Here is a 23,212-nt window from a genome sequence, read left to right as displayed (position 1 = left end):
GTCGTGGCATGTGTCGGTTGAGTGCTGAAGCTGTTGTGTATGTCCGCGATCTTGTTGTGGAAGTAGGAGGCGAGGGAGTTGCAGAGGTCTTGCGAAGGGGTGATGTCGTTGTTTCCGGCGTTGGGGTTGGAGAGCTCTTTAACGATGTTGAAGAGTTCCTTGCTGTTGTGTGCGTTGTTGTCCAGTCTTTCCTTGAATGCGGTTTTCTTGGTGGCGTGGATGAGTTGGTGGTGTTTTCGGGTGGTGAGCTTGAGGGCAGTCATGTTGTCCGGTGTTGGGTCTCTGCGCCAGGTTCTCTCGAGGGCTCGGCAGTTCTTCTTGGAGCTCTTGAGTTCGTCGGTGAACCATGGGGCTTTCTTGCTGCCGGGTCTGCTAGGCGGGGTCTTCAGAGGGGCGAGGTCGTCTGCGCAGTTGCTGATCCACTTCGCGAGGTTGGCGGCCGCCTGGCTTGGGTTCGTTGCGCTGGTGGGAGGGTTTATGCTCAGGTAGGTCGCGAGCTGGTCTGCTGTGATCTTGTTCCAGCTTCTGCGTGCAACCTGTTGCTGGTGGTGGTGGATCGTGGTCCTTCTGAAGCTGAAGTGGACGCAGCTGTGGTCCGTCCAGTGGAGTCCAGTGGCGTGGCTGAAGGCGATGTCTTTGCTGGATGAGAAGACGGGGTCTAGTGTGTGTCCTGCGTAGTGGGTGGGGGTGGTGACCAGCTGCTTGAGTCCCAGGTTTGCGAGGTTGTCCAGCAGGCTGGTGGTGTTGCGGTCGTTGTTGTTCTCCAGGTGGAAGTTGAGGTCCCCGAGGAGGATGTAGTCAGCGGAGCGGAGGGCGTGCGGGCTGATGAAGTCGGCGAAGTCTTCGCTGAATTGTGTGCGTTGTCCCAGGGGTCTGTAGATGAGGGTGCCTCTGAGGGTGGTCTTGGGGTTGATGTGGACCTGGAAGTGCAGGTGCTCGGCGGGTGCGAGGGTGTCGTCGGTGTTGGTCGTGATGCGGATGGTGTTCCTGTGGATGATGGCGATGCCTGCTCCGGTCTGGTTGATGCGATCCCTTCGGATGATCTTGTAGCCGTCTGGGATGGCGATGGCGATGTCGGGCGCTGAAGAGGCGTTCATCCAGGTTTCCGTGAGGAAGGCGACGTCTGGTGAAGTAGTGTTGAGTAGGTTCCAGAGCTCGACGGCGTGTCTGTGGACGGAGCGGGTGTTGAGCAGGATGCATTTCAGGTGGCGGCTGCTGTTGCTCGTCTTGGTCTTGGTTGGTGCTGGAGTAGTGCAGGTCCGGATGCAGGTGAACTTGCAGGAGTTGCAGCAGAAGGGTCCGTGGGTGCGTCTCGGGGTGGCTCGGTAGCATCCTGGGATTCGGCCGGCGTTGAGTGTGATGAGGGTAGCGGCGTCGTACGTCCGGAGGGTGGGCTGGGGTCTGCGAGGGCCAGGGGTCCTGGCGCTGGGCGCGGTCCAGGCGCGGACGGGCGCAGACGGGCTTATCTTTGGCGCACCTTTGGCGCTCAGTCGGCGCTCCCGCTGCGCGCGTCCACTGCGCGGTCGCTCTGGGGGCGTCATAAGAAGGGGCCGGGAGGGCGGGTCAGTTGGGCGGCAGGAGCGGCTCGGCCAATGGGCCGGTGGTGGGCGGGGCCTGTGGCGAGCTGCTGCGGGAAACTGGCGAGCGGGCGGCTCTGCTGTGACTGGGCCGCTCAGGGGGCCAGGGGGGCGTTGGCGGCGGAGAAAGGCGTCAAGGCTGGCAGGCAGGAGCAGGAGGCGGCAGGAGGAGCAAGGGGGTGACCCGGCCTGGTGAGAGGCGCAGCGGTCTGGGTGACTGTTCATGTGTTCGATCATCATCATGTGGATACCTAGATCATCTACTACTACTGCTCACCATAGGAAGATCCTTTGGGGTCCTCAGAGTCCAGGCTTGGGCTTTGGTTGGCAGATTGGGCATGCTCTGTGGTGGGCTATTCATCTGTAGATCCAGCGATACTGTCACCCTTTTGCCGTGACCAGAGAAGGTGTTCCAATGCAGTCCAGGAGTTGCTGAAAGGTGTCATCATCCATGGGGGGCAGGCAGGATGTAATCTCCAGCAATTTGGTCAACCAGGACAAGCCGCTGGTCATGAGGTGTTGTTTCACCCTCCGCAATGAAATTGGAATATGTTAATGTGATCTATGCTAGATGTTGACATGAGTTACTGTGACTGACATACAGATCTTATTCTCATTCACTTTCAATTCAATTCAATTCAATTTAATTTTATTGATATAGATCTCTTACGAGATCAACAAATGCACATAATTCAATTTATAAACATAAAATTCTTGAATTAAATAATTTTAAAACTTAATACGAACATCACACACATCTAAAACAAGAATAAAATGCATTTCATTTCATAAATGTGTAAAATTTATAGCATACAAATAAATTTGGTGGATTTTTAAAAAGAGCAATTAAATCAATGGAGGATGAAAGGTCATGTCTAAAAACGGTTTTGAGCCCCTATTACCTCCTTGTTAGAATATAACCATAAGAAATGTGCTAGGTCCTGGTTTTCATGACTGCATTTATTACATACCACACTATTGTTATCAAGGTTATTCCAGTGTCTTGTAAAAACCTTTAAAGGAAGTAGTCCGGATCGCAACATGGTAATACATCTCCTAATTTTCTGTTACAAGGTAAAACTTGTGTATTGTTGAGGGGACTCAAACCCAATTGTAGAAGTGATAGCGTTGTAATGAGATAATTTCAGGCAATATGCCTTGTCCAGGTCGAAACTTAAACGGGGAGTCACATTTTTCAGAAAGTCTTCAGGTGTACTGGAGTCCAGGACTGAAGAATGGATTCAGTACACTGGAAGTATTGTAGAGCAGTCTTAAGATTTGTTTGAAATGTGTCTTGTTTTTTCCCCTGTACTAAAGCTTTCATATCTCAATTGGACCCTTAATGAGCCATCTCCTGTATGCAGAAGTTTGAAAGCCCATCTAATTATATTTGCTAAGGCTATTGAAAATTCACTTATGATGGCAAATTCTAACCGAAGAGTCTGTACTGGGACAGCTTGACTTAATAACATTAATTTGCGTAGAAATTTACCTTCACTGATATGCAAAATGTTCCATCTGGCTAAAGGGATATACTCTGTGGCCTAGGTTATTGTTGGTGCAATTTTGGCCCTGTATATTTAAAAAAGTGCTTGAAAATGCCTCTTGCCTCAATTGTGCTTCATGTGCTGAAGATGAGAATGAACTTCTAAGGTTTGAGAAAAGAAACGCCCGAGATAGGTATAGGAACTTACCACCTCAATTTTTGTAACATCTAGTTGCCAATTATAATGGATGTGGCATTTCCGACCCCTGAAGTGAACTACCTTTGTTTTGGAAATATTCACCTTTAGGAAACATGTTTATGTATATCTAGTGAGTGCGTATATATTTCTTTGTAAGCCCAGGGGGCAAGATCGAGAATTACATTGGCGTACATTAATGCATATATATTTTCAGAGGCTGCATTTGGAGGACAATTACTTACATTTAAGAAGATCTCTGGAAGATTGTTTATATAAAGGGAAATCAGGAGGGGGGCAAGAAGGCAGCCCTGCTTTAGGCCATTATGCGTAAATATATTGTGAGTCAAGTATTTGTCTCCTCCGATCTGAACTGTGCACCAAGTTGAGGTGTGAAGAGCTACTATCAACCTCAATAGTGGATCCCGGATCCCTATTTTCTTTGGTTTTCTCCAAAGAGTTGGTCTATTGACTCTATCAAAGCTGTCGATAAATCAACAAAAAGACTATAGACTATTTGCAATTTGAATTGTACATACTTGTCAATGATAGAGTTTAAAATACCCATGTTGTCAATACGGAGTGATTGGGACGAAAACCCGCTTGAAACTTTGGGATTACACCTTTAGAGAAAGCCTAGTCTCTTAAATGCTCAAGGATACTTGCTGCAAATATTTTCCCTGAAGCATCCAAGAGTGCAATTTGTCTATACTTCCCAGGGTTAAATTGAGTGCCCTTTTTTAATATTGGAATAATGATACTCCCTGTCCATGAATAAGGAATTTGAGCAGTAGCATAGTAATAATGAAAAAGGGGCCCCCGGACCAAACTTCACTTTGTGGGGTCACTTTATATCACTTTTATTGGTATCATATCCAAACCCATTGCTGTAGAGGTACTTGCTTTCCTAATATAGGACCCAATTTGTTTTTCTGAGGTGGGGACATAAAAGTTGTTTGATCCCACCGGAAGGGCTCGGGTTGGTGATGCATCCCTGCTGCCTGTATACCCTGAGTTTGACTTATAAAGGTCTAGAAGGTACTTTTCGTACTCGGTCTCGGATATCAGTGTTGCTTTTAGGGAATTAAAATGACCCATTCCTTTAGCAGTCAAGTGCCAGAATTGCTTGGAGTTCTTCTTAGGGACAGCCATGTGTAGATTTATCCAGTGTTTGTCAGACGCTGCTTTGCTTTGGTAATTTTGTGAATTTTTCAACACAGAAAGTAAAATGCATGATTTCAGACACATTTTGAGGTTTGAAGGGCATTGTGTGTAACGAAAACTGCTGAGATTCACACAAGGCACACCACCCTGGGATCCCCTGTTTGTCTACGTTTTCGAAATGTGTCCGGTTTGTAGGTTTTCATGGGTGGCTTCTGAGCATGGCCCAAATCCTGCAGCTACCCCTATAGCTGATCTCTACAAATAGTACTTTAGGGCCTTTTGTGTAAAGGACTCTTGGCCCAGCCACACAAGTGAGGTACCATTTTATCAGGAGACTAGGGGTAATGCTTCATGGTAGGAAATGTGCGCCTCCTCACAGTTTCCAGTTTTCCTTACAGAAATATGAGGAAAATGTGTGTTTTGGTCAATGTTTCAGATTTGCAGGACATTGTGGGTAAGTAAACTTTGTGGGATCTATGTGAAGTACACCACGGTAGACTCCACCAGATGTCTAGTTTTCAGAACTGTCTCGGTCTGGTAGGTTTTTTTAGGTGGCAGCCTACCCAAGCCAAAAAGGTGAAGCCGTTCACCATTGCAAGTGGGATGATATTGGGAGTTAGCCACACTCTCCTGACTTATATGTAAAAACAACAACCAAACCTTAAGGATTTAGGAATTAAGGTGGGACCTGACATTAGAATGGGAAAGACCTACCCCATTATTTTTCATTAAAAATATATATTTCTGCAACATGGTGGGATTTCTGCCCACCAGTAGGTAGATTGGAGGTAATTACTCCAATTTGTTCCTGGGGGGCAAAAATAATGTTGCCTGAATTTACTTGGGCTGGGGGGCATTACCATGCCAATTGTGGGCAGCCCCCATGTCAATATCATTTTTAAAAAAAATGCTTTCCATGGCTTCTAGAGGGCTTTTCCCTCCCTGGGAGGGCATATTAAGGGTAATTACCCCAATAAACCCCCAAGGGGAGCAGAAAGACTGTCGCCCCCTTTGGTTAGGACAGGGATATAACCAGGCCCATAGTGGTAGCTCCCACCTCTATATATGTTTAAAAAAACTTTTCCAATACTCTAGTGGGATTTCTGCCCCCCGGGGGCAGAGAAGGGATAATTACTCTCATATGCCCCCTGGATGCTAAAAGACTGTTGTCCCATTTACTTGGGATAGGTACATAGCCATGCCCATGCTCTGCAGCCCCCACACCTATGTAAAAAAACATTCCTGGACTTCTAGTGGGCTTTTTGCCCCCCAAAGGGGGAAGATCTTGATCATTATCCCAATCTGCCCTCCAAGGGGGTTAGGAAGACTGTTGCCTAATTTGTTTGGAGTGGCGTTCTGGCGAATCCTTTGGTGGTTGCGCAGCCCCCAACCCTATATGTAAAGCAAAAAGAAATACCTGGTGACAAAAACATATCTTGTATCCGCTCTTTACAATGACTTTAATTTTAAGCCTCATCCCGACCAAGTAAGAACAAGAGCGAGAATTGTGATTTTCATCCTTATCTCCTTGCATAGGAACTTATTACTTCATTACTTAGGGCCTGATTATGATTTTAGTCGATGGGATACCCATCCACTCTATTACAACTTCCATAGGATATAGTGGAACTGCTATTTGGAGGACAGGATATCTGTCACATTTGTGATGGAGTAACCCTGTCTGCCAAGATCATAATCAGGCCCTAAATTAAATACTACCAGTAATAAACAATAAATGTATTAAAATAAGCAGAAACCTGCAAGGCTCCAAAAGGTACTTTAAACAGTCTCAGTTGGGAGGAAATATAGGACACCAAAGCTGGCATTGAGTTCGGAAAAAGCTCTGTCAACATTACAATTTTGTGAAAGCGGGGTGCACACTATCATCCCATCACACCAGAGGCCTGTTTTAATAAACTATTTATTAAATCAGATGAAATATTGTCATTGTCTGAAGACAATGATTTGTTTTTTAAAAAGTACCCTGCATCGGCAGTGATGGGGTCATACGCCAATTCACTTTCAAAATCTGTTTATGTGTACTCTTCTCATTATATTTGAAGATGACATAGGGGCCCATTATGATGTTGACTGTATCACCACCACCCAAAATCTGACTCAATGTCCAACCTTCGCATTGTGATGCAGTCTGTCAGATTACTGCAGCCTGGGGGAAAGACTGATGCCTCCAACAGATCGAAGATCTCGTTGGGGCATCGGTCGGTCAAATAATCACCAAATTGCCGTGGTGCCTACTCAGGCACCACGGTTGGGATTATGATGCTTGTTTCCGACAGCCTTTCCATGTTGGAAAGGGATTTGGGGGGCCCTTAGTATGGCCCCTGTTCCTTGTGGCTTTCACTATGAGGCCTAGGGGACCTGTGGTGCCCCCAAACATCCATGCATCTTGTGGTTCATGGATGTTTTTAAAGTGCATTTTTCCTGTTGTCTTAATTTCTGCTTGTGTTTTCCTCTTACTATGTGCACTGCATTCTATGCTTTCTATGTGTGCTGCATTCTGTAAAATGCCTCAGGGAATGGTTTTTCTGCTATAAGGTTCCCCTCCCTGCACAGAAACAATCCTGTTTACAATGGAAAAGGCAGGAATGTGATGTATTGTGATAAATACTGTGCATTCCTGCTCTTTCCCTGTAATGCAGTCCAGCAAGGTGACTTGGTGCACTGATTTACATTTTGATAAATATGGCCCAATGTTGTTTAAAATACTTTCTTGGAAAACAGGACAATATATGGTGATGACTGAGCATTTTCAAAACAACTGCACTATAATTAAAATATTTTGGGGCATATTCTCAAGAGCGTGTGATAACCATCGCAAAAGTAACTTAATGCAGCTCCCAACATCACAGTCTATCACGAGAAAATTACGCCGTGTTAACGAATCATTCTCAACACCGTGTACCATGCGATAGTCTCCAGATAACGTGTCAAATGTCCGCGTTAAAACCAACACCGTGCCACAAAAATGCAAAACGCAAACGCAAAAAATCCTGCGATGAGGCCAATCGCGGTACAAAAAGCAGCGAAAACCAGTGCCAGGCATGCAAATCACACGGATCTGGCGGGAAAATGCACTATAAAAACAACAGAAACAACACATCAGAAACAATCCATTTCATATATCAACATGAATTCACAACTGGGAGGTGGATGGCCAAGGAGAAGAAGGAGAGGAAGACAGGATGCAGACTGCAGCAAAACCAGATCAGCGTCACGGAGGTGGCAGAACATTACTATCAATGAACCCAACAAGTATACCACCGGCAATCCAGTCGGACTGCCTAGGAGGCCAATCAAGGAGGCCAAGAGGCGCTGGCATTAAGTGAGAAACTAAACCGGCACAAACCCGCAGCCAACAGGAAGGCAGCAACGGCGACAGGAGGTGGGAGTTCTGTGCCACAGAAGGAGCTAGAGGAAATGGTGGCCACAGTCAACAGTGTGGAGATGGTGCAAGGAGTGGAGAGTACGGACAGAGCTCAAGAGGACCTGACAAAACATCAACAGGGTGAGGGGGGGCCTGGGGGAGATGTGCACAATGACACACATGTACAACGCTGTGTTGCACACTTCACACCCACAATGACCCCGGATCATGTCCCTGATCCCCGTGGCACACTCCAGCACACACACATTGTAAGAACAGCACACCCAGATTGACGGCAATGTGGTACAATGCGCAAATCTGACACTGCAAAACAGAGAACACAACAGGCTCCGCAAACACACAGAAACAGGCCCACATCTGACAGAGCTGGAAACTGTGAAATGGAAATGTACGCGTACCATCTCACAGTCTTCATGTAGTCCAAATGTACATGGTCCAGCATCCAAATCCTGCACCTCCCAAACAGTCATATTGTACATTGTCACACAGTTTGCATGTAAACAAGAACAATGCAACAGCATACATGTCAACACAATGTCAACATGAGGGACACAAAACCCCCCAGCAGAGCACAAAAGACCAAACATCAGTGATGCTGGAGAGGACCACCACACCTTTGAACCGATGCACAACAGTGGCCCATGGACATCCCACACAACCCACCACCAAGACCAGGGCAGCCAAGCTACTGAGAGGAGAACACAGTTACTGCAACAGACAACACAGCAGGAAGCTCCCACAAGCACAGCTGGCCCACACCACTTTATCGACCCACACATGGCACCCCAATGCCAAGTGTTAGAATGTCAAAAGGAGGTGACCGAACAGGTGCAGGTGGGGTCCGAACCCATGGAAAGTGAACTAGATCACATACGTGGGTGTCGAAGACCCTTCAGGGACCACCTACAACCCACAAAAGAGACCCACACTGCCTTAGAGACACATGCAAATGCACATTACCAGTACAGAACCATGCTCTGGGGCATGCAAATATCAGTCACACATGACGTTGACTCTGTGCCCAGGCCTCTCCTCTTACGAATTGAGTGGGTGAAGACAGAGCTACATGTCCAAGGTCTTACCCGCTGCCTGCGGGCCACATGTACATTGACGCCTGTGCTGGATGTGTGTTGGGTGAGAGTAAGCCTGCCCGCACGGAGTGCTTGGTGATGGCAAAACATTGAACAGTGAACACCATTAAAATGGAAACTGAAAACACCACCATAACAGAGATAACTGCTGAGCAACATGGAGGGAGCCGGAGCAAGTACAGAGGGCACCAAACATGCAAACAGAAGGGTCCGTGAGTTGCAGTGCACCGAGGTTGGGGCACTTGAGCTGAGCGCGCACATGTGATGAAAATGACTAGGATTGTGTCCATTTGGAAGATCATTGATGCTGATGCAGTGGGGTGTGTTATACCTGCATCATCTTCCTCATCGAAGTCCCAGGTCTCCCACACTGCTTGAGGTGACATTGCCGCGCAACCTCTCCACAGCACAAAACTCAATCAGCAACGGTCCATGGGTTGCAGTGCACTGAGTCAGTGGCACCTGGAGTGCTGAGCAGGGGATCAAGCAGATGATGGCATCCAGAACAGGTGTGAGCAACTCTATCAGTCTGCCAGTACCACCGCTTCGACTCTGGCAGATGGCGGTTGGAGGTGGTCCTGGCGTGTGCCTCCTGCGGTGATGCGACATCCGGGCTGGTCTGACTCGATGTGATGTGTGAGCCCTGGTAGGCCGCATTTGTGGCCAGAGGCATCAGCAGTACAGTGCCACAGACACATGGCGTTGAAGACCCCAAGACCATCTCCTCAGAGGCCATTCAATATTTCAGAAAAGGGGGTCCCGGATCCGACCAGCACAGAGTCGGTGCCCCGGCTGCACAGCGGCTGGCACATGCACTCCAACACGGGACAGTGATTTGCGGTCCACTGAGGTAGGGCCACGAGGGGAATGTGACTGAGGGTTGCGGGGGACAGTGGAAGGTGTGCTCCAGGGCATGATGCAGAGGATTGATCTTATCCGGAAACAGCAAATGGGGAAGTGGAAAGCAACAGCCTCGTTGCCACCAACAATTTCGTGTCAGCTGCTTGAGGATGGAAACTACCCCCTAGTCCATAGGCTCAGATGCCACAAATGGTTGATCAGCGAGTGCCCATGAATTTCGGGGAACAAACTTAGTGGCACCTGCGCTGAGAGGGGATGCAGTCTCTGAAGATGCTGGTACACTGATATGAACTCCGCCATTGCTAAATAAGGACTCTACGATCTACTGGACTGCAGTGTAGCCCTTAGGCAGAGGTCAGCAATGGCCCACAGCCAGGTGTCGTAGGCTCGCGATGCACAGAGTTAGTGACACCAGGGCAGTTGTCGGTAGTGTCCGTTCACCTCCGTAACGATGATCCTTTTCTCCTCCCTTTTGCGTCATCCTCTTAAGCCTCTCCTTGCGTGCATTGATATGTACTCTGCCTTTGATTAATCGATGTCCAGTTCCAATTCTGTGACCTACTCAAGTGCAGCGTGGGCTGCAGGCAGTAGTCTGCGTGGGCCCACATGCACATGTGATTGTGATGCTAAGCACCGACTTGGTGGCACCACATCGAAGGGAGTATAGTGATTTCAAGTCAGCCATGAACATCATCCTCTGCCATGGTGTATTTAAGACTCAGTTCCAAAAGTGTGACCTACTCGCATGCAGCATAGGCCATGGGCAGTAGTCTGTGTGGGCCCACATGCTCATGTGGGTGTGATGCTAAGCACAGACTTGGTGGCACCACATCGTAGGGAGTATAGCGAATTCAAATCAGCCATTAACATCATCCTCTGCCATGGTGTAATCAAGACTCAGTTCCAAAAGTGTGACCTACTAGTCCGCTGTGTATGCCGGTGTAGTTAGTCAATGTGAATGGAGATCAGACGCCTTGCTCGCGGAGGCTATGACGGTCGTAGCAGGTTGCCAGGGCAACGGGCATCAGGATTGGAGTGTGCACTGGCACGTGGTAGGCCCTCTTCGATAAATGCTGGTGTTGGCAGGTTGGCATTGAGGCCTGGGTATGCAGGAGCGGGTGAGACAGGTTTGGGGACCAAAATCGCGGGCTGCAGCAGGTGCACTGGATTGCAGGCTACCCCGCTCATTGCGGCAGCCTCGTGATGGTGTGGGAGGCGCCGCCCTGGCAGAGACGTTGGGCATTCCAGAAGAGGACCACACCCAGAGTTACATGCCTTTAATTCAAACCCCTATGCTGGCTCACTGGATTGCAGACTACTCTTCTCACGCTTAAAGGGGAGAATGTAACAAGCTACATTTCCGCGATCTTCCCCATGCACTGGCACTAGTTGACATGGTTGCGTCCACTGTCCACTACACTCAAAACACCAGCGGTGTGTGTTGACATGGATATGTCTGTGGTCTGCGTACCGCAGTCTGGCCATCACATCCATGCCACACTTGGCATTGTGTACATTCCTATTCAAGGGTCACTTGCCACCTTCGCACATGCCTGATTTTCTCCTCTTCCAACATTCTGCTATTGGGTGGCCGAGGTGCCATGCCATTGATGTTGTGCTGTTGTGTCTGGTGGGTTTGCATGTTGTTTGTGAGCTTGTGACTTGTGCATTTCCTGGGTTGTGAATTGCATGATTGTGGAGTTGAGGTGTGTGGTGTGTGCATTTGGCATTAGCCAACGAGCAGTGTATTTCCATGGGTGCCATCCTGGTAGCGCAGGTTGATGATGGATTGTCGCAGGTGCCTGTGTGGTTGGCAGTGACGTTGGCGGGGATTCCTCGGAGGTCCACTAGTGCCTGCACAAAGGTGGGATACCTGCACTTTTAGTTGCGCTTATTGTGTGTAGTGTTACCAGGGGGCACAAGTGGGGCATGTGTGCAGTTATTTGCCCCCTGACATGTGCAGAAAGACAGTTGTGACGTAGATGCCTTGCTTGGTCTCTGGCTGGTCCTGCGCAGTGTGTGGGAAGTATTGATAGTGGTGTGCCAAGGTTATGATGTCATCCATGACCATTGTGAGGCGCTTGGATTGGCCTAGCTGTATGACTCCGCTGACTAGGGTGGTTGTTGGTTTGTGGGTAAAAGAGGCCAACAGGTGCATCACGGCCGGCGGCTTTGTCTGAGGTGGGATGTTGGTTGTCCGCTGTGTTGGTACCGTCAACCGGTGGACAATGGTGGTCAGGATGTGAAGGTGGGTTGTCCCTTTGAGCCTGTAGTGGGAAATTACATTCTCTGATGCTGGGCCTGTGAGGTTGTTGCATTTTCTGGGGTTTCTGTCTTTCTCTACGCTGACTCAGTGTTGGTCCAGGAGGGAAGGTGAGTGCCCGGGAGGTGTCCTGGGGGTGATGGCAGTGGGTGTTGTGGCCCTCTTGGGTGTCCGGCCTGCATGATCAGTGGCTCCATGGCATCTGTTGCCCTTCAGTTGTGGCTCTGGCCTTGGCTCCCTTTTCTGCTGCAGGCTGTGGTCCGACTGTACACCAGGTCAGAGCAGGTGTAAGTTTTCTGCTGCTAGCGTGCCTTATTGCATGTTTTGTGTTTTTTTTGCCTATCTGACTGGTCGTTGAGAATGTTGCGGAGTGGTGTTGTCGCGGCTTTTGGCACAGGAATACGTACTATGCATCTCATTAGCAATAGTTAACCGGGAAATCTTTGGAAATGTTTTTTGCAGCTGTTATCACAGGTAAACTGGTGCTATGGGCTATTAGCACCAGCTTGTGAATGGGGTGATAACTTTATTGCAACTTTGGCTGCGGTAAAGTGCTGTTAACTCGGCGATAGCTCCTTGAGAATATGCCCCTGAATCTTTATAATATCTGTCATTCTTTTGTATCTTTCCCTAAATATCTATTTGTAGTGTTTTTAACTAATTATTCTTTAAACATTATTCCTGTTAACCATTACTGAGTAAGACAGTATTTAATTGATGTACTGATATGCAATCACAAGGTCACATAACCCTATCCACATTACAAATAGAAGAATTACCAATGGACGAACATTTAACTTTCCTAACTGTGGTGATCGAGTCAAACTGACATTTCTGATAATATCAGAGTACTGAGCAAAGATGGCTTTAGTCCAGAGGTGTGAAATAGCTGTGATATACAGAAACAACTCTTCTTTGTAAATCTAGCCATCTATTATTCAAAATGTATTAAAACGCAGCAGCAAGAGATCCTCAGGAGGGCAGAGGTATATTGTGTTTGATATGGTTCACCAGTGCTTTGGGAAGCTGACTCTGTCACTAATATAAAAAGGTGCAACATGGTATATATTGCTTGGTAAGGAAACAAAGTAGAACTACAGTGGTACCAGTTACTTATTACAAAATTCAAACTAGAAGTGAATCACCAGATTTCCAATCTTTTTTTTTTTTAGCGATCTCCACAAATGGAACTTTACTATTTGAAGCCTTTTCACAAAGCCAAATTCAACAGCCAACGAGTCCTAGAAAATAGGATACAAAAAAGATATCAGGAGGCATAGTAGGGAGACCCTGCCCCCTCAAGGCCAAAAAATATTTTTAAAAATGCAGTAAATTTGCACTTTTAATAAATAACCCACCAAGGCCAGAGGGTTAGTGCAATTCTTTATTTTGGGGAGGGGGTATGATGCTCCCCTTCTTGAGCCTCTACTAGGCTCTGGGGACCAAATTCCTCAGGGCCAAAGTATTATTAAGGGAAGGGGGACTTGCAGCCCCACTCCCGAGCCTCAATGAGGGCCCGGAGACTCCACTCCCAAGGTAAAATATAAAAAAAGGGGAGGGCAATGTGGTCCCCTCCCTGAGCCACTTTAGGGCCCCACAGTCCCCATCCTCTGAGGCTGATTTTAAATAAGGAGTGGGGGTATCAACCCCCTTTCCCGACACTGTTCAGGTCCCGAAGATCCCATCCCCGGGGCCAAATCTATTTCATAAAGCGGGAAACCACATGCCCACTTCCCTAAGCTGATATTATAAAAATTGTGGCTGGCTACCACAAGGGGAGACTGCAGGGGCCGTAGGGGCTCTCTGGCTTCCCCAAAACAACCACCAACAAAATCAAGATTGTGGGTGCAAAGGAGGAGCACTAGGACACCCACTGGAAAATAATACTTTGGCTGGCTTCTGCCACAATAGTTGTTGGTGAACTGGCTGTGGCCGCAGGGGGCCTGGGGCTTCCCCCGTAATCTCCACGGAAAAAGAAAAATGGTGTGAGGGTCTCTGGTGGGTCCAAGGGAACCCAAAAAAGAAAACTATAACAAAAATAAAATAAAAAATGAGTGTCAGGAGCCCCTATTTATTATTCATGGCTCCGCTATGGAGTGCCAAATAATGCCATGCAACAGCTTCTTGTTAACATTTTTGGGGGCTTTTACTTATGTTGTGAATGGCTGCTGAGAGTGCAGCAGCCCCACAGCCATATTAAAAAAACAAAAGAGTAAGGGGCATATTTACAAGGATTTAATTCCGCCATAGCGTACATATTTTTTACGTTCCATTTTTTTTTGTACGCTATATTAACAAGCTGCCGCAAAGTCCAATTAGCGTAATTTTTTCATTGTTAACAGGAATTTTTCACAGCACCAAATCTGTTAGCCTGACTTACTGAAAAGGAGATGCAATGTTGGCATATCCGCATAAAAACTCACGTAAAACATACAACACAATATTTACAAGGATTCCATTGTATATCAATAAAAAATAAAAACTGCCACTAAGTCCAGGCAGTTTTTCAAAGTCAGAAATTACCCGGTCTTAAAAATGATGCAAACACACTTGCGGCCTCATTTAAGAGGTTTTGGTGAAGGATAGTGCTGCAAGGAATCGTGTTGCACTGCCCTGCAACAAAATAAAAGGGCAGGAATGAGCCCAATCAATAAGATATGGTGCATTCCTGTCCACAATGGTGCAAGGATGCCTGCATTGCGGGGCTAATTGATTTTGTGCAGAAAGGGACACCTTCCTGCAATTTTTTGGAGGATGCGACACTTTCCTGCAATTCTTTGCAGGAAGGGACACTTTTCTGCAAATTTGTGAGGAAAGTGACATCTTTCTGCACAAAAACAATCAATTAAGGCGATTTACTCTTTCTATGTGTGCTGCATAATGCGGCACACATAGACAAAGGAAAAAAAGAGGAGAAATAAAAACAAAAACCACCCCTGGGGTGGTGTTAGATTCTGGCGAACTTTCAGGTACTGATTTCTCGTAAATCTGGGAATGCTTCAGATTCTATGGGTGTTGCTTGGGAACACCCATAGCACCACCCATGGAATGCCCTTTTACATAGTTGTCTACTTGAAAGGGGCACATATTTACAAGGTCATGAAAAGCCACTTAAAGTGGCTTTATGTGGCCTTGTAAAAATGCTGTGGCACATTGCACCACAGGAATGTCAAAAGAAGTGTTGTTCCGGTGCTGCAAAAGTACTGCTAGGGCCTCATAAATGAGACCCTGGATACTAGGAGAACTCATTCAATTCATCCTTGGCAAGCTCACCGACACCATGGATCTCCTGCTATTGCAGCTAGGAGCTCCAAGGAGACCACCACCACCACCCATATCATGCATCACTCATCTGAACAACTGCTCTGTTCTGTTTGGGTGATGACTGGACCCAATCCACTCTAAGTGCTGACCTCGCTAGCAGTGATGATAGGAATACAGTTCAGTCTGAAGCTCTCAACAGGAAGGGGGAATGGGAAGGAAACAAATAATGATAATCCAGGTCTCCAGGTCTACATCTGGACAGGGACTGGATCAAGGGCGCACTGTATCAGGGTGAGGTGGTCTTCTGACTGGCCCTCTGATATTGGTGAAATCTAATATATAGTAGAATAAGAAATGGTTAGTACCCCTGGAGTCAAAGAGCGGTGAAATGTTCTTACATGTATATAAGGAACAAATATACCAAGCAAGGTTCTTCATAATACTATTTTCAAATCTTGAAGGCCCCTTTTGTGGAGAGGCAAAGTCATCAATATAAAAGCTGCAAAAAAAGATTGAGCATTAATAACACTAATCTTCGCTTACTGTCTGGCTGAATTCTGCAGTTCCAGAAAAACGCACACCTATGTCCACAGCTTTACATAAAGAACTAGGGTGCCAGGAGATTCACAATAGGCTATTAAAACAAAATAAATCAAGTAATTCTGTCATTGAAATCTGCTTTTTAGCAGCATAAGGAGATGCCTTTTAATTGCTCCATTTCGCAAATTCCATTCTTCATGTTGTTGAAGAAAACTTCTGTCATGTGCTACAGAATACAGTATCACACAAAATGTTCACATAGAGAATTGCACTGTTAAAATAATATAATGTTCCACGGAAGAATAAATGTTCAAAAGAAACAAAATTGTTCCATGGCAATATTTTTCTAATTGCCTTAATGTTTCAGGAAGTTCAAAATAACAACCGCAAGGCACAGCGTTTAGAATACCTGAGAATGTGCTTTGTGTGTTTATTTTAACTGTTGCAGGTTCGCTGTGCATTTTTTTTAAACTTTATTTTTTAATTTTCAAGACAATTTCACAATAAGTCATGTGTAACAATGTCACATTGATAAATCATCCAATTACTGTAAAGTCACCTCTGTCAATTGTCCATGCACAACATGTCAGACAAATAACACACAATTGAAATGGGAGAACAGCGTTTACAACGCAACTTTTACAGCGCAGTACCTTTACCAGGCAACTTTTACAACGCAAGTTGTTACAACGACTTGCACTGGGGGGCGTTGTAGGAAAGGGAATAGTTTGATTTACTATCCAAAACCTTCCCTACTATCCACGGGGACTGGGGTTGGAATAGTAAATTAAACTATTCACTATCCAGCACCCCCCAACGCAAGTTGTTGTAACGACTTGCGTTGTAAAACCTGGTTGGTAAAGGCATGCGTTGTAAAAGCATGCATACATCCATAGAAATGCAACCGAACCCCGACAGTTCTCCCCTCGAAGATTACATCAATAGGCACAAAGCAATATGAGGTCCATACGTGGACAGATTCCAGGGCCTGTAGTTTTCATACACAGGAATATGAAAGTTCACATATCATCACATGCCTCATCATCAGTTCCTGCAGCACCCTGCAACATAAGATATTTCTGCAGAGGCCCTTAAATATCTCTGGCCTGGAAGCCATTGACAGCAGTTCAGCATACGTAGCACTTTGCTCCTGACAATAGACTAAATCCGCCATCCATTCCTTATATTTCGGGGCACAACTCCTACCCCATCTGCATGCCACCCTCCGTTTGGCCAGTAACAGTGATATGGCTACAAACTTTCTATACATCATAGGTATCTGTGCTGTATATCCCAGCAATGTTAGCAGAGGGTCCCTTGCCAAGACACTACCAGTCATAGCGCCTAGTGCTGTTAGTACTTGTTCCCAGTATTCCTGTATGATTGGACACTCCCATGCTAAATGAAGAAAGCCTGCTCCTGGCTGCTTACACCTTATGCACCTATCTGTGTCTACCAATTGAAACCGCATTTTCTTCACCGGCATACAATATAATCTATGCAGGTATTTATAATGTATAATTTGCAGCCTGCAGCTAGACGAGATTTGCGCTGTTTGCATACAGCAGTAGCGCCATTGTTCATCAGAAAGCTCCCGCCCTAGTTCTGCGCTCCAATGCCCCTTGGACCTACCTACTATCCCTGCCCTATGTGCACGTATACTGTTGTATAATCCTGATACAAGATGTTTCCGGTCCGTGGAACTCAACATGTTATGTAGTGGGAGGAGACATACCGGTTCATGGGAAAAATGAGGAAGTATAGACCGCATCCCTTGTCTAAGCCGAATATAAAGGAATGTGTCCAAGGGCATGGGCTGCACTCCTGACAGAAGATGGTCCAATGAGCGGAACGCTCCGTCGTGGAGATGATCCCCCCAGGTGGTTACATTTGCGCACCTGCATAGGCCCTGGAAACTTTTTCCTGCAGTAATGATAAGTCGGGGTGATATGATAACGGAAGCTGCGGGGAATAAAAAAGAGGCACTTCAAGCAATGCAGTTATTTGGTGCCATGCATCTACCGTACCAGTGACAGTTGTAGGCTGCGTCGCCCGTGTGCTGATGGGCCCAGGTATCACACCATCCAGTGGCACTGGATCAGCAAGTCAATCTGCTACGGCTATCTGGGACATGTAGCAAGGAGGATGTAACCAAAAGTAGGCATAATGTGCCCGCACGCTTAAAAAATAAATCTCAAAATCCGGAACATCAAAATCCCCCTGCTCCTATAGTCTTGTTAATGTCGACCAGTTAAGTCTCACCTGCCTCCCCCCCACAACAGTCGAACCAGCTCAGAACGCAGCGTTTTGAAAAAAAAACACCTAGGTCATAGGGAATATTAAGGAATAGGTAAAGAAACTGAGGTAGAACAACCATCTTAATAAGAGAGGATCTTCCAGCAAGGGAAAGAGGTAATGATATCCGGCGAGTGACATGGGCTTTAAGGAGTGTTATAGCCATACCATCATTTGCTCGTATAGTGTCATCCTTATCTCTGAGTTTACTACCTCCGACGTTCACGCCGGCGTCTAGAGCACCCCCAGCCGAGAGGGCCATATCCCGCAGAGAGAATCAACATCAACCGATTCAATATCCGAACGTAGCAACCTCCTGATCCCTGGTTAAGCCTATTGCTATAAATAATTCAGATTCAATACTCGACCATAGCAACCTCCAGATCCCCGGTTAAGCCTACAGCTTTACATAATTCAGAACCAACCATCAAGGTCTATTTTAAGCGATCTACATAAGTGGTCCTCCCTAACTACTCTTGGGCGCATAACCAAACTTAGGAAGGTGGATTCCAGTTACACCTCACTCCAAGAATGCTGCATATAAACATAATCGAATATTAGGAACAGCAAGGGGACATCCAGCTCTGACGCACGATCAAATTACATTTTTGCTCCCATATTTCCTCACACCGAGTGCCATACATAACCAACCATCAAGGTCTATTTTAAGCGATCTACATAAGTGGTCCTCCCTAACTACTCTTGGGCGCATAACCAAACTTAGGAAGGTGGATTCCCAGTTACATCTTACTCCAAGAATGCTGCATATAAACATAATCGAGTATTAGGAACAGCAAGGGGACATCCAGCTCTGACGCACGATCAAATTACATTTTTGCGGCGTGGCTTGACGGGCGAGGATGGCGGTCGCAGCTTAGCAGAGCTCCCGCCGGCCCGAACTCACCTTCATCATTTATCCTGGCCCCCGAGCCCGCAGGAGATTCATTGCTCTTGCCATCGTTCCAGGAGTGTGCACTGCTCTCTCCGGTGCCGTGGTCCTGCAGCTTAGTCTCCACAGGGACCCTGAGGCGCTGACAGCAGTTTGCGGCCCGGCGCCTGGCCGTGAGCCGCGGACCTCGATTTTGGGGACGCCGAGTGACATCTGCCGGAGTGCCGCCGGGGGTGACGTCAGCGGTGCGGACCCCGGACGGCCCTGAAACACTTGGACCCCGGGCCCGTGGGTGACGTCTGGTGTACACCGTCGGTCCGGAGGTGGGCCCTGTCTTCTCCGGTGCCTGGATCTGGCGGCTCCGTCCCCTCTGGGACCCTGGGGCGCCGGCGGCGATCTGCGGCCTAGCGGCTGGTTGGAGGCCGGGGACCTTGATTTTGGGACCACTGAGGGGCGGCTGTGGGCCCGCGGCTGTGTGGCATCGGCGGCACGGACCCTGGCCGAGCCTGGCAACACTGGACTACTGGGGGAGTACGGAGGTGCCCCCCCCCCTGCCCCCTCTGGTTCTGAGCACTTTGGTGGGTGACGCGGCGTAGTGGGGGCCTGTCCGGTCCTGTGGAGCCGAGACCTCGAGCTTTGTCACGCCGGTACCTGCGAGGGACACAGTGCTGTGGGGGCCCGTCCAGGCGTGTGCAGCCGGGGGCCTTGAGTGTCGTGGCACCGGAATCACATTGGCCTGCCGCACTTTCTATACGGACACTGAACCCGACGCCCGGACGTGGGACCGGGAGCTCCCTGTGCCTGTTGGTGTGGACACGCTGCCCAGGACCTCCTGACCCTGCCTGCCCCGTCCGGTGTGACGCTCCGCTGTGTCAGTGAGCGGCCATGACCAGGGGTGGTGGCGGGGGCCCGCCTAAGCAGGGCCCCATGGACAAATTTGCCGGGCCCAGTGGTGGCGCCGGGGCGTCCGGCGGCGGTGGCGGTTCAGGGCCGGACAACGCTGCAATCCTGGCGGCCATTACACAATCCCGGGACATGCTTGATGCAAAAATTGGGGCTGTGGGAGCGGACGTTACGCTGCTTCGCCAGGACCTCCGAAATGCAGTGGCGCGGATTACCGAGACTGAATCACGAATCTCGGTGACTGAAACGGACATCGGCGCCCTTAAGAAAAGAATGGCAGAGGTGGAGTGTGTCCAGAAGACGCTTGCGGCCCGGGTGGAGGATGCCGAAGGGCGTGCACGGAGAAATAACCTCCGCTTTATTGGCTTTCCGGAGAGGTGCGAGAAAGATGGCATGGAGCGGTTCCTGACCCACTGGCTGGAGGGCTGGGTCCCTGAGGGGACGCTGTCGGCATGCTTTGTGATTGAACGGGCACACAGGGCCCTGACTCAACGGCCGCCTGAGGGGGAGCGTCCGCGGCCGGTCATTGCTCGGCTGCTGAACTATCATGACCGCGATGCCATACTGCGGGAGGCGAGGAACAAGGGCTCGCTTACTTATGAAAATCACGCCATAATGATCTTCCCAGACTACACGAAAATGGTTCAGCAGCAGCGACAATCCTTTGTGGCCGCTAAGGCTAAATTGCGAGGCCTGAAGCTCCAATACTCTCTCCTGTACCCGGCCCGATTGCGGGTGGTACATCAGTCCCGAACGCACTTCTTCGATACACCTGAGGAGGTATTTCGTTGGACCGACGAGACGGTGCGACTTCGGCCACATGCCCAGCCGGGGCTGGACCCTGGCGGGTCCCAGAGATCATCGCCGGAGCGGACGGACCGTACTAGCCGGAGGGGACGACATCGGAGGTCCAGATCCAAGAAACGCTCAGCCTCCGCTAGTGCGACGCAGACTAACGGCGCTCCTGACTCTGAACATTCGGATGCTGGCAGCTGAATCCCGGCGGGGTCTGGACGTTGGTGTTGCCCTATGCCGGACCGGATCGGCTGGTGAGACTGTTCCATGTGACATTATTTGTGCACGTTTATATGCTCCTGAGACACTCTGAGGCTCTGGGATGAGCCACGGCGGGGCTTGGGTGGCGGCTTCTATGGGCCTTAGACTCTCACGAGTAGTGGGTGTTGGTGGGGGGTGGGTGAGTGTGTGCTGATGGGGGTGTTGGGATCCATTGGTATGGTGGGCCCTGGGTTCTCTGTTCTGGACCCGGGTCTCTCCATGCCGCGACAGATACTTCACTGTTTTCTGAGGTATTGGGGTGGGGGGTGTGGGGTGCTGGGGGGGGTTGCCTGGTTGTTGGAGTTTGGGGAGGTTTGGGTTAGGGGGGGCCTGGGAGGTGTTGGGGTACTGAGTGTTTGGGTTGGGAGGGTGGGACCACACGTGTCTATAGATCTTGATTTTGTTACTTCAGGGGGTGCGCCAGGGTGGGACGGAGGGCTGGATAATGGACACTGTCTTGATCATGGCTGATACTGCGAATATGCCTCCTCAACAGACCCTGCGTGTTGTGACGTGGAATGTGAGGGGTGTCCTGGACAAAATCAAGCGTGGGGCGGTGCTGCGTTGGGGGAAAAGAGAGATGGTGGATGTGCTGCTGCTTCAGGAGACCCATATGCTGGGCTCCAAGGCCCTTAGCCTCCAGAGGTTCGGATTTCAACAGGTGTACCATGCGGGCTTCACGAGGGGCTCGCGGGGGGTGGCCATCTTGGTTCACCGCAGGGTGGCCTATGTGCATGAAAAGCAATGGATTGATCCCCAGGGCCGGTACATTTTCATTAGAGGTCAGTTGGGCACCGAACAGGTGGTTTTTGGTAGCGTGTACGCCCCCCCCCCTTTACAGTGGGCCTTGTCTGAGCGGCTGTTCGCGCTTTGGGATGAGATTCCGGAGGCCCTGACCATAGTGGGAGGCGATTGGAACGAGGTTATGGATGTGGGCCTGGATCGTCTGAGGCGGGTGCCTGTTGTGTTGGATCCCCCCCCTGCTGCTGCTCCCACCAAATTATGTGCGACTGCGAGTGGCCTGGGCTGGGTCGATGTGTGGCGACACTTTCATCCTGCTGTGCGTGAGTTCACGTATGTGTCGGCGGTGCATGGGTCCTTTTCGAGACTAGACTATTTGTTTGTGCCGGGTGCCTGTCTGAGCCGAGTCAGAGATGCGGTGATCCTCCCCAGAGGCCTATCGGATCATTCCCCTGTTCTGGCCACCGTGACCCTCCCCGCCGCGAGACAGCCGTTTCGGTGGCGGATGTCATCTTGGCAGCTGCAGCGGCCTGAGTATGTGCATCACCTGCGTGAGGCGATTGATCATTTCTGGCGCGAGAATTTAGTTGGGGATGTGGATGCAATGGTGGTGTGGGAGGCGCTGAAACCCACGATACGGGGCATTGACATTGCTTGGTGCGTGGCTGCTCGGCGGAAACATCGAGAGGCCATTGCGACCGCCGCGGCCCGTGTGGAGGGGCTGGAGCAGCGGGGCCGGCTCGGGGGTGATGAAGGCATAGTGAGGCAGCTCTTGCAGGCCCAACAGTTGTACGCCTCCGTCCTTTACGAGGAAGCCCGACAGGCGTGGCTCGCCACGCGTAGCAGGGTCTATCAATGGGGCGACAAGTCCTGTACTATGTTGCATAGGCTGTGCCAGGCGACCTTCCAGCCCCTGGTGTTGCCGGGTCTGACGGCAGATGACGGCTCGGTTGTAACCGATCCGGATGTGCTGGCGACTAGCTTTGCCCGTTATTACGAGGCACTGTACGCTCCCCGGGATCACCTGGAGGCGGGCGGGATATCAGCATATCTTGACGACCTGCTGCCACAGGCCGTCCCTGATGAGACCAGGACCGCATTGGACGCCCCACTTACGGCTGAGGAGCTCGGAGAAGCCCTAGGTCAACTAAATACCGGTAAGGCGCCAGGCCCGAGTGGCTACCCAAGCGAGTTCTACAAAAAGTTTCACGTCCAGTTGGGGCCCCACTACCGCCGCGCCCTGGAGGCGGCACGGGCCCAGGGGGAGCTGCCACCAGATTGGCGTCATGCTGAAATAGTGGTATTTCTGAAGCCGGGCAGGGCGCCGGACAGGCATGACTCTTACAGGCCGATTTCCCTTCTTAACATAGAGGCAAAGGTCCTGGCTAAGGCGTTGGCAAACCGTCTTTTACCTCACATTGCTGGCCTGGTCCACCCCGACCAGGCTGGTTTCATGCCTCGCAGGGCCACCCGGCACAAT

The sequence above is a fragment of the Lissotriton vulgaris genome, chromosome 10 (assembly GCF_964263255.1).
Source record: "Lissotriton vulgaris chromosome 10, aLisVul1.2, whole genome shotgun sequence".
Lineage (NCBI taxonomy): Eukaryota > Metazoa > Chordata > Amphibia > Caudata > Salamandridae > Lissotriton > Lissotriton vulgaris.
The sequence above is the reverse complement of the archived record's forward strand: the minus strand, read 5'-3'. Positions refer to the sequence as shown.